Source organism: Sus scrofa, chromosome 10, assembly GCF_054392235.1.
Source record: "Sus scrofa isolate SSC_HxYL_T2T_F1_AM1 chromosome 10, Sscrofa_HxYL_maternal_Yorkshire_Landrace_v2.0, whole genome shotgun sequence".
NCBI classification, from domain to species: domain Eukaryota; kingdom Metazoa; phylum Chordata; class Mammalia; order Artiodactyla; family Suidae; genus Sus; species Sus scrofa.
This window is the reverse complement of record NC_139392.1, coordinates 1,596,969-1,611,770: the sequence shown is the minus strand read 5'-3', so window position 1 is coordinate 1,611,770 and position 14,802 is coordinate 1,596,969. Positions and strand designations below refer to the sequence as shown.

At 39.3% G+C, this 14,802-nt stretch overlaps 1 long non-coding RNA gene across 1 annotated transcript in view; it reads right to left on the bottom strand.

The window, feature by feature from the left end:
- Positions 1 to 14,549, bottom strand: part of LOC146398752 (uncharacterized) — a 95,907-nt gene extending 81,358 nt beyond the window's left edge. The window contains exon 1 of the long non-coding RNA XR_014817224.1: positions 14,482 to 14,549. This is a non-coding gene — a long non-coding RNA (uncharacterized LOC146398752). The remainder of the gene's footprint in view (positions 1 to 14,481) is intronic.
- Between the last annotated feature and the right edge of the window lie 253 nt (positions 14,550 to 14,802).

Below are 14,802 nucleotides of genomic sequence, written 5' to 3'. Positions count from 1 at the left end.
CAGACAGGACAGTAAATCTTACCCTGCTACTACATTTTGGTGAGGGGTAGATGTCATGGTTGTCTTTTTAATCAGTACATAAACTAGTCCTTCCTGACTGTTGTAGAAAAAGTTGTATTAATATAAATGTGCTCAAAAATTAGGACAAATAAAAAATCCTACATATAATTTATAAACAAGTTCTAAACATATGTGGGTGTATGTTTTATAGGATGAAAACATGAATAATAAACAATATCTGCACAGCAAGATTCTATGCAGGACATAGAGATAAATTAGATTCTGGCAGAATTCTGAGAAGAAATAGAGAAGTTAAATGTATGTGGCCATCACTCCACTCTGCCCCTTTCCTTGGGAGTAAGCATGTGCCTGATCTCCACAGAATCCATATCTTCTCTGGGCAGATCTGTTCTCCCCTGCCTCTGCTATTCCCCTTCCTTCCAGAGTGGTTCCCCCACATCTGATCACTGCCCCAAATGCTCTCTTCTGGATAGGCTCCTGTGCTTCTGCTACCTTGAGAGCAGTCTCAGTGGGGCTGAAACTGCCTCTGAGCCCCAGGAGTCCTGTGACCAATGAAAGAAAAAACTGACATCTCTCCTCCCGGCTGTGGGAACTGCAGATTTACACCTCCACTGACAGCTTTCTAAATCCAGTGACTGTGGAACAACCCAATGGACACGTGCTTCTGCAGCTGAGGCAGGTCTGGCTTTAGTGTCTGTGGGCTTCGTGGACACATGTATGTGGGGCTGGTTCAGGCCGGGGTCTGTCTGAGCTGCCTCCAGAGCTCCCATAGCAGGTGCAGGGGCATGACAACTGCAGTCCTTGGATCTGACATCAGTGGATGGGTGCCGATGGCCTGGCGAAAACAATGCCTGAGATACACCAAGGCCAACTGCCAGCATAGCAGTGGCAATGATAGTGTATTTTGTGAACCCACACAGTAGGTGAAAAGTGACACAAGAGAACACACTCACAGGTGAACAGCTCCAGAAGAGGAATACTCAGGGGCTTCTCTCCTAGTGCAAGACTCCAATTCTACCTACCTCATACCACAGAGGAGAAACACAGCAGAGAAACAAATCTGGGGGCATCTACTACAACAACTAGGGAGCAGATACTGCCCCTGATAGGGCAGTGACAATCACAAAGCAAAGAGGAAGCCCAACGTGATAGTCAATGCAGGTTCTTGTCACCACAATGTCAGTCATATCTATTGTCAAGGGGAAAACAGCCAGCATACACTGAAGGAAGAAGTGTCATGTATCCATATTTGTTAGTAGCCCTTGTACCAAAAACATTAAATGCAGGCAGGCTTCCAAAGTTGTTCTGAGCTCACAGCCACCTCTAAACACCTCTTTGACAAGACCCTGACCATCAGAGGGACAAGACATGGCTCCACCCACCAGTGGGCAGACACAAGTGCCTCCCACCAGGAAGCCTCCAAAAGCCTCCGGACCAACTTCATTCACCAGCGGGGAGACACCAGAAGCAAAAGGAAAAAAACCCTGCAACTTGTAGAAAGGACACCACAAACAGAAAGTTACACAAATTGAGGTGACAGAAAAAAATATGTTTTAGCCAAGAAACTAAAAACCCACAAAAACAACTAAATGAAGGAGATATACAATCTACCAGAAAAAGAATTCAGAGTAATGCCAGAATGATACAACTTCTCAGCCAAAAGGAAGTACAGATCAAGAAGTTCCAAGAAATGTTTAACAAAGAGCTAGAAGATTTAAATAACAAAGATGAAAAGTATGATAACAATGAAAAACATTAGAGAAGGAATCAAATGCAGAATACCTGAGGAAGAAGAATAAATAAGTGAGCCAGAAAGCAGAGTGGTGGAAATTACTGCTATGGAAAAGAATCAAGAATTACAAGAAATGAGGATATTCTAAGAGCCCTCTCCAACAAAACTGAATGTACTGACATTCATATTATAGGGGTCCCAGAAGGAGGAGGGAAAGACAAAGGGGCCTGAGAAAGTATTTCAAAAGATTAGAACCAAAAACTTCCTTAACATGGGAAAGGCAACACTCACTCAAGCCTGGAAAGCACAGAGAGTTCCATACAGGATAAATTCAAAGAGGAACATAGTGAAATACATATTAATCAAACTCACAAAAATTAGAGACAAAGAAAAAATATTTAAAACCAGCAAGGGAAAAGCAACAAATAACAGTAACATACAAGAGAACTCCTGTAAGCTTATGAATGCAGTTTTTTTTTTTCCAGCAGAAATTCTGCATGCCAAAAGGGAGTAACAAGATATATTTAAAACGATGAAAGGGACAAATGTACAACCCAGAATACTCTACCCAGCAAGGTTCTCATTCAGATTTGATGGATAAATCAAAAGCTTTTCAGACAAGCAAAATCAAAGAAAATTCAACAGAACCAAATCAGGTTTACAACAATTGTTGAACGAATTTTCTAGTGAGAAAAGAAAAGGACACAACTCGAAAGAAGAAAATTACAAGTGTGGAAGCTCACTGCTAAAAGCAAACAAAATAAAAAGGAAGGAATCATACACAGACAGATGTGATATCAAAACTAGCAATCATGAGAAGAGTAGCTCCAATTCAACACCTAGCCTGGGAATCTCCATATATTATGGGTGCAGGCCCCCCCAAAAAAAGACAAAAAGAAAATGTATTTGAAATTAAATGGTCAGCAACCTAAAGCAATTCTGTTTGTATACAGACTGCTATATCAAAATCTAATGGGTATAGCCCAGGGAACTATATCTAGTAAGTTATGATGGAACATAATGGAGGATAATGTGAGAAAAAGAATGTACTTGTGTGTGTGTGTGTGTGTGTGTGTATTACTGGGTCACTTTGCTATACAGTAGAAATTGACAAAACATTGGAAATCAACTATAATGGAAAAAATAAAAATCATTAAAAAAAAACCACACACACACTCACACAAATGTAATGGGAACCAAAACCCAAAAACTACAACAGATAAACACACACACAGCAAACCAAATACAAAACTAAAGATAGTCATCAAATCACAAGAGGACAAAAGGAGAAGGGAAGAAAAAAGACCTAATATTACAAACTCAAAAACATTTTAAAAATGGCATTAAGTACATACATATCCATAATTAACTGAATATAAATAGATTAAATTCTCCAACCAAAAGACACAGACTAGTTAAATAGATTCAAAAAGTAAGACCCACATTTATACTGTGTACAAGAGACCCACTTCAGATCTAGGGACACAGAGACTGAAAGTGAGGGGATGGAAGAAGATATTCCATCCAAGTAGAAATCAAAGGAGAGCTGGAGTAGCAATATTCATATCAGAAAATACAGACTATAAATATAAAATAAAGAATGTTACAAGAGACAAAGAAGGACATTACCTAATGATCAAGGGATCAATCCAAGAAGAAGATTTAACAATTGTAAATATAAATGCACCCAACCTAAGAGCACCTCAATACAAAAGGAAAATGCTAAAAGCCATCAAAGGAGAAATCAACAAAATACAGTAATAATTGGAAACATTAATATTCCCATTTACATCAATGGTCAGATCAGCCAGAAAGAAAATCAATAAGGAAATGCACCTGACAAGATAAGATTTAATTCATATCTATAGAATGTTCCATCCAAAAGCAGAATATACTTTCTTTTTAAGTGCACATGGAACATTCCCCAGGATAGATCATATCTTGGGCCAAAAATCAAGTCTTTTTAAGTTTGAGAGAACTGAAATTACAATAAGCATCTTTTATGACCACAATGTTATGAGACTAGAAATCAACTACAAGGAAAAAAAAAATCAGTAAACACAAACACATGGAAGATAAACAATACACTACTAAACAACCAATGGATCAGTATAGAAATTAAAAAGGAAATAAAAAAATACCAAGAGACAAAATGACAATGAAAACAGAAGATCCAAAATCTATGGGATGCAGCCAAAGCAACTTTAAGAGGGAAAATTATAGCAATACAATCCTATCCTAGGAAACAAGAAAAATCTCAGATAAACAGATTAACCTTACACCTAAAGCAACTAGGAAAAAAAAAAAAAAACTCAAAGTTAGTGGAAGGAAAGAAATCATCAAGAGCAGAAATACATGAGGTAGAGATAAAAAAGTACAAAATATCAATGAAACTAAAACCTGATTCTTTGAAAACATGAGCAAAATTAATAAACTTTAGCCCCCATCATCAAGAAAAATAGGGAGAAGGGCTCAAATCAATAAAATTAGAAATGAAAAAGGAGAAGTTACAACTTTCACCAAAGAAATACAAAAGATAGTAAGAGACCATTACAAACAACAATGTACCAATAAAATGGACAACTTAGAAAAAATGGATGCATTCTTATGAAGGTACAACCTTTCAAGGCTGAACCAGGAAAAAACAGAAAATATGAACAGGCCAATCACAAGTACTGAAATTGAAACTATGATTAAAAAACTTCTAACAAAAGAAATTCCAGAAAGAAATGGCTTCACAGGTGAATTTTATCAAACATTTAACAACTATTCTCCTGAAACTCTTCCAAAAAATTGCAGAGGAGGTAACACTCCCAAAATCATTCTACGAGGCCATGATAACCCTGATATCAAAACCAAAGATACCACAATAAAAGTACAGACCAATATCACTGATGAAATATACACAAAATCCTCAACAAAATATTAGCAACCAAATCCAACAGTACATTAAAAGGATCATACATCATGATCAGGTGGGATTTTTCCTGGGGATGCAAGGATTCTTCAATATCCACAAATCAGTGTGATACACCACATTGACAAATTGAGGAATAGAAATCTTATGATCATCTTAATAGATGCAGAAAAAACTTCTGACAAAATTAAACACCAATTTATGATAAAAATCCCTTCTGAATGGGTACATGGAACCTACCTTGACATAATGGGGCCATGGAATGACAAATCCACAGCCAACATCCTTAGCAATGGTGAAAATCTGAAAGCAATTCAACTAAGATTAGGAACAAGACAATGATGTCTACTCTCACTACTTTATTCAACATTGTTTTGGAGTTCTATCCACAGCAATCAGAGGAAGAAAAGAAATAGAAGAATCCTAAATGAAAAGGAAAAAGTAAAATATTACTGTTTGTAGCTGACCTGTTACTATACATACACTATACTAAAGATCCTACTAGAAAAATATTAGAGCTCATCAATAAATTTGATAAAATTGCAGAATAAAAAATTAACATACAGAAATCTCTCAACACTAAAAAAGAAACATCGGAAAGAGAAATTAAGAAAGTAATTCCATTTACCAACCAATCAAAAATCATAAAATATCTAGGAACAAACCTACCAAAAGAGGGAAAAAAAGACCTATATTATGAAAACTATAAGACATTGATGAAAGAAATTGAAGAGACACAAACAGATGGAAAGATATACCATACTCTTGAATTGGAAGAATCCATATTGTCAAAATGATTATATTGCCAAAGGCAAGATACAGATTCAATGCAATTCCTATCAAATTTTCAATGGCATTCTTCAAAGAAATAGAATAAAAAAAAATTAAATTTGTATGGAAACACAAACCCCCAATATCCAAAGCAATCCTGAGAAAGAAAAATGGAGCTGGAGGAATAATCAGGCTCTCTGACTTCACTTATACCACGTTACTATAGTTGTCAGAACATTACTGTACTGGCAAAAGAAAACAGATATATAGATCAACGGAAGAGGATATAAAAGTCAGAGATTAACCCAGGCACTTATGGCCAACTAATCTATGACAAAGGAGACAAGAATATACAATGGAAAAAAGACAGTCTCTTCAATAAGTGGTGCTGGGAAATCTGTACAGCTCCACATAAAAGGATGAAGTTAGAACAGTGTCTAACACCACACCAAAATAATCTCAAAATGGATTAAAGACCATAATCCATAAAGCTGGATATCATAAAACTCCTTGAAGAAAATATAGGCAGAACACTCAATGATGTAAACCAAGCAATATCTTTTCATATTCACCTCCTAGAGTAAGGAAAATAAATAAATAAATAAATAGGACCTAATTAAATTTAACACCTTTTGCACAGCAAAAGAAACCATAAAGAAAACGAAAAGACAACCTACAAAATGGGAGAAAATATTTGCAAATGAAGTAACTGACAAAGGATTAATCTCCAAAATAGACAAACATCTCACACAGGTTTATAGGAAAAAACTAAACAACCCAATCAAGAAATGGTCAGATCTAAATCAACATTTCTCCAAGGAAGACAAATTGCCAAAAATCATATGCATAGATGTTCAACAGCAGTAATTTGAGAAATGCAAATCAAAACTACAGTCATGAATCACCTCACATCAGGCAGAATGGCCATCATCAAAAAGTCTACAAACAATAAATGCTGGAGAGAGGGTGGAGTAAAGGGAACTCTGTTACACTATTGGTGGGAATGTAAATTGGTACAACCAGTGTGAAGAACAGAATGGACGTTCCTTAAAAAAACTAAAAATAGAACTACTATATGACCCAGCAATCCCAAGCCTCAGCACATATCCTAAGAAAACTGTAATTCAAAAAGATACATGCACCCATAAGTTCACTGCAGCACTAGTTACAATAGCCAAGACATGGAACATAAATGGATAAAGAATATATGGTACATGTATACAATGGAACAGTACTCAGCCATAAAAAGAATGAAATAATGGCATTTGCAGCAATATGGATGGACCTAGGAATTACCATGCTGAAGTCAAGAAGTCAGACAGAGAAAGACAAATAGAAGATACCACTTAAATGTGGAATCTAATAAAAATAATAAAACAACATATGCATAAAACAAAAACAAACTCAAATTTTGAAATCAAATTTTGGCTCTTCTGGGGGAAACCGTGGTGGCAAGAGGGATAAACTGGGAGGATACGTATAACATATACTCACATATATATAAAATATATAATTAACAAAGACCTACTGTATAGCATAGGGAAAGCTATTTCATTCTGTAATTACCAATATAGGATAAAATGGATGTATGCATATGTATAAATGAATCACTTTGCTTTACACCTGAAACTGATACAACACTGTGAGTCAGCTATACTCCAAGAAAATAAAATAAAGTGCATATACTATCACAAAAAACAGGGTTTTCTTGGAACATAAGATTGGTAATTAAACATTAAGAGATGAATTCCAGCTTCTCTTAACATTCATTTCTGTCAGAGCAAACTTATCTGTCAATAATGCTCCGCAAGTATAGATTTACCTCACTTCTAACTTATAAACTGATAACTTATTTACACTCAAAGCTCTTAACTCTAAGGGCGTCCAGAAGAAAATGAGACACTTAACATCCCGATCTTAGAAATACAAGGCAGAAGAAAGGTTATGAGCGTCAGTCAACACGTCCACCCAACTCCATCACTCTGGATGCTAAAATTCCACTCACAGCTTTCTCTGCATAATAAATGTGCGTCGGTGCCAGAAGACAAAGCCAAAGGGGCTAACGAACGTACCCCCAGTCGTGGTTCCCATCTCAAAGAGGCAGCCACTCCCTGCTTATTTAGTCTAGACTCTCTCTTACATTTCTGCAAGTAGAAAATCAATTTATAAGTCAGTCATGCAAAATGTACCACATATAAAGTATTTAGGGAATAGAAGAGCAACGCTCGCATCCCTAATGAGGGCAAGAGAAAATATTCCTCGCCACCCTTACACAGGGAAACGTGACTGCAGGTCCAAGTGCAGACGTGCTGGAAGGGAAGAGGACACAGTCAGTTACGAAAGCCTGCATTGCAGTCGCAGAGCTACGGGGTGGTACTTGCAATGTTTTCTCTCACCACATCTTTCATGCTGCCCTTTCCTTTAGTCAGCACCTCAGCACCTGAAACTTTACTACCCAGTCCTTTCGGCCATCAGTGTTTCCGCTTTTTTCTACTAGCACTCGTTACAAAGGAGTTGACTGGGTAACCTCAGGAGCCCATGCTTTCCAAACACATTCCTCTCTACCTCCTTTCTCTTATTAGCATTAAACATACTGCAAAGTACGACATGCGTATTCTTTCCTTGTCGACTCAATGGTATTGAGACCCAAAGTGCCACGGGGACCATATGGAAAGAATGTTTTGTTTCCGGGTAAATTTTACCTTTAAACCAGAAGAATACAAACTCCTGGTGATGGAAAACAAAAGTCCGTTAGTGGTTTGCAAGGTAAGACCACTTGCAAATCTTCAACACCGGAACAGTAGGTTGTATCCAGGCAGAAACGCTACCGCATTTTGTAGGGCAATATACTTACCGCTTGTAGAGATGCCGTTACTGAATCTTCAGAAGGTCACTTCAAATTTGTCTGAAAACAGTGTTTCAGAGAAAACTATGTTAAGACCGACTAACTCCCAGACCTCAGCCACTCTGTCATCCATAGTAAGTGCATTATTGATGTTACTAAAATGGAATGGTTTGTCCAAAAAAAACCAATTTGTGCATACGACATCCTAATAGTGAATCAGATACTCAGTAAATCCACAAATGGTGATGTTCCTACAACACTGAGGTCAGAGAAGACACACCCATATCCAGCATAACTTTGATTCAAGTGAAAAGAGAGTTTGTTTAGCAAAGAAGGGCATGAAACGGAAACGTCCACTGGGGCACTGCCCAATCCTCCAGGGAAACGGCGTCATAACAGACAACAACAGGGATCGTGAAACTTTGAGACTACGTCCCACCAGTGACAGTGATGCGTTTAGACTCAGTGGGGTGAAGGCCAAGCTGTTGGGTCCCAGAATGATCTTCATCCCAGCTGCCTGGTGAGCGTACTGATCTGAGGTTACAGGAGTCAGTGAAAGAAGCGGCTCAGGATGGGCCAACCTGCCCCTCTGACTACTGCGAATTTCTTCTGCCACATATACTCTTGTGAGCATTCACACAGGAAAACATATAGACATTTCATCTCACCTGATCTTGACTCTGAAATTTCTAGACATATAAAACCCGGATCCTTTAGGAGGCGCTCACTAACCAGTATTTTAACTGTCCTTGCCTTCCTGCCATGTGGTGACTGGGCACTGCCGTCAGTCATGGCAGATGTGCACCTCTGGGACTTCTTCAAGATACACTGTGCAACGTGTGTCCACGTGAGGGACCCATCGCCAGCCTGCAGGCCTATATGCCGAGTGTGTAGGTAAAACGGAACAGTATTTCTTTTCTAGCAGACGACAGACAGTCAGGGAGCCCAGACAAACTAAGTCAGGCACAGATTCGATTTCCTGCGTCAGTCGCTCGCTATGATGTTTCTATGGGTCCAGAGATGTGTACGAAACATCACTGGCTTTAGGACACACCATCAGGCTTTGTTCATTTGTACGTTTCTACATGTTAAAGGGCCTTGCTGCACAAGGAGAGGAGTCTGAGAATGTTTCTCACAAGAAGAATGGATCTTAGCATAGCTTTGTTCCATCAACCACAGTTCTGTGATACGCTTCTCTGACTGGAGATTTCTACAGACTCCAGTTAGAATCCTGATCCAGCAGAGAAATAGCAGTTGTCCTCTGAATCTGCTGGACCAGCAAAAGCATCTACACAACAGCACGAACAACAGCCAGGGCAGCAGCTTAACTTTCTCCTCTTCTGTACTACTGAGTTCGTGAGTTAGGGCCAAATTTCAGCCAAATATTCTTTATGACCTCCAAAGTCTAACTAGATCCAGTAAATATCATATCATCTTCTATTAGCTAAGGAAACCAGGTGTTGCAACAGATAAGCCCAAAATCTCAGTGAGGAAAAAAAGACACAGCATTTGAAAAAAATAAAAACTGTTAATAATCACAGGTTATAGGGCTGCATACATAAAACACACCCAACACAACTGTATTAATAATAACTAATGAATCACAATTAGAGCTAGCAAGACATTAATAGGATGGCTGTATATATGTTAGTACACTATGTGCATTTTAAAATCGATATAACGAATAGTTTTTATTTCCAAATTCTAAATTTTTTATGGAGATGCAATGGCCGAACCACAGTCAAAATGCCACTGAAGAAGAACAGAGAAAGTATGCTGTTTCTGCAAGTAAGGACAATGTGACAAACAGAACGGAGGAACAGGCTTGAGAATTAAACTCACACATACACAGAAGCTTGGTATGGACACCGTGGCCTGACAGACAGTGGGGAAATCACAGAATTTTTAATAATTGGTTCTAGGAAATCTGACTATCTGTACAAAGGAAAAGAAATCAAATTGGATCCCTACTTCATACGATTATGAGAGAATCAATGCCAGGTAGATTAAAGTCCTAAATGTGGAAGTCAATACATAAAATCTTTAAAAAATAGTAAGATTTTCTTCATGACTTTCAGAGACTGATTTCTAAGAGAAAACACAATGTCAAAGGCAGCACTGACAGTGTATATACACTAAAATTAGAAGCTTCTGAAAGCCATGAAAAAATAAGCTGAAGAACGCTGACTATACAGAACATACAAAGAACTTTTACTTAGTACCTAAGATAATAAAGGCAAATGAATAAATAGAAAGTTTGCAAAAACTGAACTCCAAATGGCCAATAAGTGCATGAAAACACACTCAAGCTCTTTAATAACAAGGAAGGCCAAAGCAGATAAAAGCCACACGACGACACCACTGTATCACAGACGGACTGGCTGACATGAAGGCCTGCCGATTATCAGTGCTGGTGAGGTTGTGGATCTATGATGACTTTCGTCCCCTGCTGGATGTCACATCAATCAAACAAAAATTGTGACGACCACATGGACAGTATCTTTAAAGTTCAGCATATGCATAGCCTGCAACTTAGCAATTCTACTTCCAGCTGTCGGCCCTAGAAAAAGGAGCGTGCATCTCAAACAGAAAACATGCACGGGAATATTCTTGACATTATCATTTACAACGGCCAGAAACTGGACACAACCCAACTGTTCATCAACATTAGAATAAATGAATAAATTGTGGTATACTCACAACAGAATATGGAGAGCAATAAAAACTGATGAACCATGGCTATGGGCCATTGGGAAGAATCACAAACACAGAAAGAAATGGGAAAACACAAAGCAAACGAGAAACCTATCCAAGGCAGAAAAGAACACTAATAGATATTGACGGATAAACACCCATCTTCTGAAATTCTAAGACATTTTTCCCATCCTCGCTTCTGTCAGAGTATTGAACCTAAGAATTCATAAGGACTGCATTGCTACAATGTGAGGAAGTCAGGTTTTAAAGAAACTGTTGTCCATACTTAAGTCTAATAAGCAGGTTGATTTCTGCTTTGTTTAACCTTTACAGCAATGATGTTTTGTCAAGCCAAATATAATAAATTTCTATCAAGTTTCTAAGGAAAAGCAGGGGAAAATGAACCTGGTCCATCCTGTAACAGTGAGAGGATGCTTGCTTTTACTATTCTGCTAAGGAGGAAATTAATGAAAGCAAATGTTTTTACCATTTTATTTTCACAACTTCTTTTATCTCCCCAAACTGCAGACATATTCCAAAATATACTCATACACACACACACATATTTGTCTTTTCTAGGCCGAACCTGTGGCCTATGGAAATTCCTCGGCCAGGGGTCTAATCGGAGCTGTTGCTGCCAGCCTACATCAGAGGCACAGACATGCCAGATCCGAGCCACATCTGCAACCTACACCACAGCTCACGGCAATGGCAGATTCTTAACCCACTGAGCAAGGCTAGGGCTCGAACCCTCAACCTCATGGCTCCTCGTCAGATTCATTTCCACTGCTCCATGACAGGAACTCCCGTAGATATTTTCACGATAGGAAACCTACTGAATGAATAATGCTTTGTAGTGTGATTAGAAATGCTAATATACAAAGTCTCCTCTCAGCCCACTTTTAGGAGAATAAAGTTGCATAAAGCTTCTGCTGAAGAGACAGAAATAGACAGTTTGTAATTTATAAACCCACTTTCTATGGCCGAGGCGAATGAACAAAAGTTTAGGAAATGGCAACAAACAATTTGCTTCTGAGGAAGATTACAGAAAGTTTTCCTAACACTGAGAAGAGCAGGATGGCTGAGAAAGGGCCCCCAACTCCACAAAGACCCAGCATCAAGGGCCTAAGACTGAAGATGGCCTTGGGTATATCCCACTCTCATCAGCTGGTTAGTTAAGTTCAGAGTAGTATGTGCTTCTTTCTAGGAAAAGGACAAACTAAATCCTAAAGAAAGACTCTATCAAGAAAACACTTGGGTTATGGTAGCTTGAAGAAACTTGAGGAAAACTCTCTAGCACACCAGCCCTTACCTTCAGCATTAGTTAAGTCCAGAGGAAGTTGAAGCCTCTGACCTTGAAGGTAATTGTAACAATAAGCCCCAACCCAACTTAAGCACTAACAAGATGAACCCGGTACTCAAACTCAAGAACAGAAGGCACACAACTATCTCCAGGTGTAACTAATATTCATCTCAGACCTAAGTGTCTTATACAACTTTGCTCATCAAGAAAACATGAATTAAAAGTACCATGCAATTCTAACAAAGGACCACTAACACAGAAAATATTAAAAGATTGAGAATAGCAACAACAATAATGTAAAGCAAACTGCTTTGTCAGAAATAACTGGTGGGAGCATAGTTGAGATAATCAGATGCAAAGGTATTTGGAGGAATTCACTAAAGCTGAATCAGGATGTAGCAAAAGATTATCAGGATAACATATGCAAAACAATTGTGCACGAATTCATATGAAAGGACACATATGAGACTGTTCATAGCAGTATTATTAATAAAAATGCAAATCAGAGACAAAACACCTTTCTACAGTATGATAAGTGTGTATCATCACATATGCCAATGAAAATGAATGAATTACAACTCTTTGCATCAAAGACGAGTTTCCCAAATATGATAAGAGCAAAACCAACACAAAAGTACACATAGTAAGCTCCTACCCACGTCAAGATTAATCATGATAAAGTGAGTTCATGGTGATCAAGTCCATGCTTCCTGCTGGGTGGAGATTAGTGGCTGCACTTTCTGGCTTGCTCTTAATAGTCTGTACCTTGTTTTGTGTTTTAGCTGATAGGCTTATCAAGCTTTTGACAATTCATCCAGCTCTATTATTATGAACATAGGATGTTTAAGTAAACAAGGTACTTAATTCATTAAAAAGGAGCCAATCCTTCTCCCTGAAAGAAAACGGAAGACAGAAATTTTGAAAATAATCATGTATAGAAAGATCGGGCTTCCCGGCAGGGGCAATGGGAAACAAGCGCCCTGGCAAGCAGGTGTGCTTAATCACTGGCAGCGTTTGTAATCAAGCGCTTATCATGACATTCCAAAGAAGACAATGTTAACTGGTGTATTACGTTTCTACAAACAATGCACTCCCTACTGCCTGGACCCAAGACAGACTATTCTCAGGTCCCACCCCCTTAATGTGCACCACTTTGAACAAAGAGCAAGTGGGAATCACAATTTCAAGACCAGATGAAGTATTATCCTAAGCCATGAATTAGTAATATACATTGAGAAGTGACATGTGTTAACTCATCAAAGTATGAAATGATCATGAAATATACACACTGTGAAATGCGGGAATCGAAACATGTAATGTAGAACCAAATTTTTTTTTTTTTTTTGTCTTTTTGTTGTTGCTATTTCTTGGGCCGCTCCCTCGGCATGTGGAGGTTCCCAGGCTAGGGGTCGAATCGGAGCTGTACCCACCGGCCTACGCCAGAGCCACAGCAACGCAGGATCCGAGCCGCGTCTGCAACCTACACCACAGCTCACAGCAACGCCGGATCGTTAACCCACTGAGCAAGGGCAGGGACGGAACCCGCAACCTCATGGTTCCTAGTCGGATTCGTTAACCACTGCGCCACGACGGGAACTCCAAAGAACCACATTAATTTAATCAACAATTACTGAAGGCTTACTTTGTGTCAGGCCCTCGTCCAGGTGCTTTGAAGACACTGGTTAATGAAAGGTAAAATCCTCTGCCCTCACACAGCTTTTATTCCAGTGGAGAGAACCCAAAAACAAACCAATTCAGCAACAAGTGCACTTACAATTTTTCCCACATCATTTTCGAAAGCAATAGATCACTGAGCCAGACAAAAGCAAAAATGCAGAAGAATCGAATTGCACAATTAACATCCTCAACTGTGTGTTAAACTCTTTTACAGTGAAACCAGCAATGGAGTTTTAATGTAATCGGCGTAGGTGAAATGCTTACAACGTCATCACTATTCTGAGAAGCCACACTCACCGACCCGCTACCGGAAAGACATCACCTCACACAGACAATATTCTTTTACTTCCCTGCAATAAACTCAACAAATGCAGAAATCAAGGGTACAACTGTAGGGAAAGAATTCAGCATGTCTGAAAACCAACTAACTTTTAGACTAAAGATGAAAGCTTGGCGTCTCACTCCACTCTTTGGAAGGTAACCCACAGCGGCGGCTGAGGTGCACCCCTTGCAGGTCTTACCTTTCTCACCGGGCGGGGTTGCTCCAGCTCCCCAACTCCGCCTCTGCCCGTTTCCAGGCTGCTCTCCTGCGAGCGGGGAAGGCGCCGGAGTTCCGGGCATGCCTTTTCGTGGTTCCCAGCCTCACCTTCGATGGGCAGGGCCGACGTCCTGCATCAGACGTCGCCCGGGGCAACTCCCGGCTCTCCCTGCCTCCGCCTCCTCGTGGGCGATGAAGGCCTATGGGAAACCGGGGGTGGTACTGCAGCTGCGGCCTGAATCCTACCCCGACCCGGGGAACTTCTATATGCTGTGGGTGTGGCCAAAACAGAAAAAAACTGAGA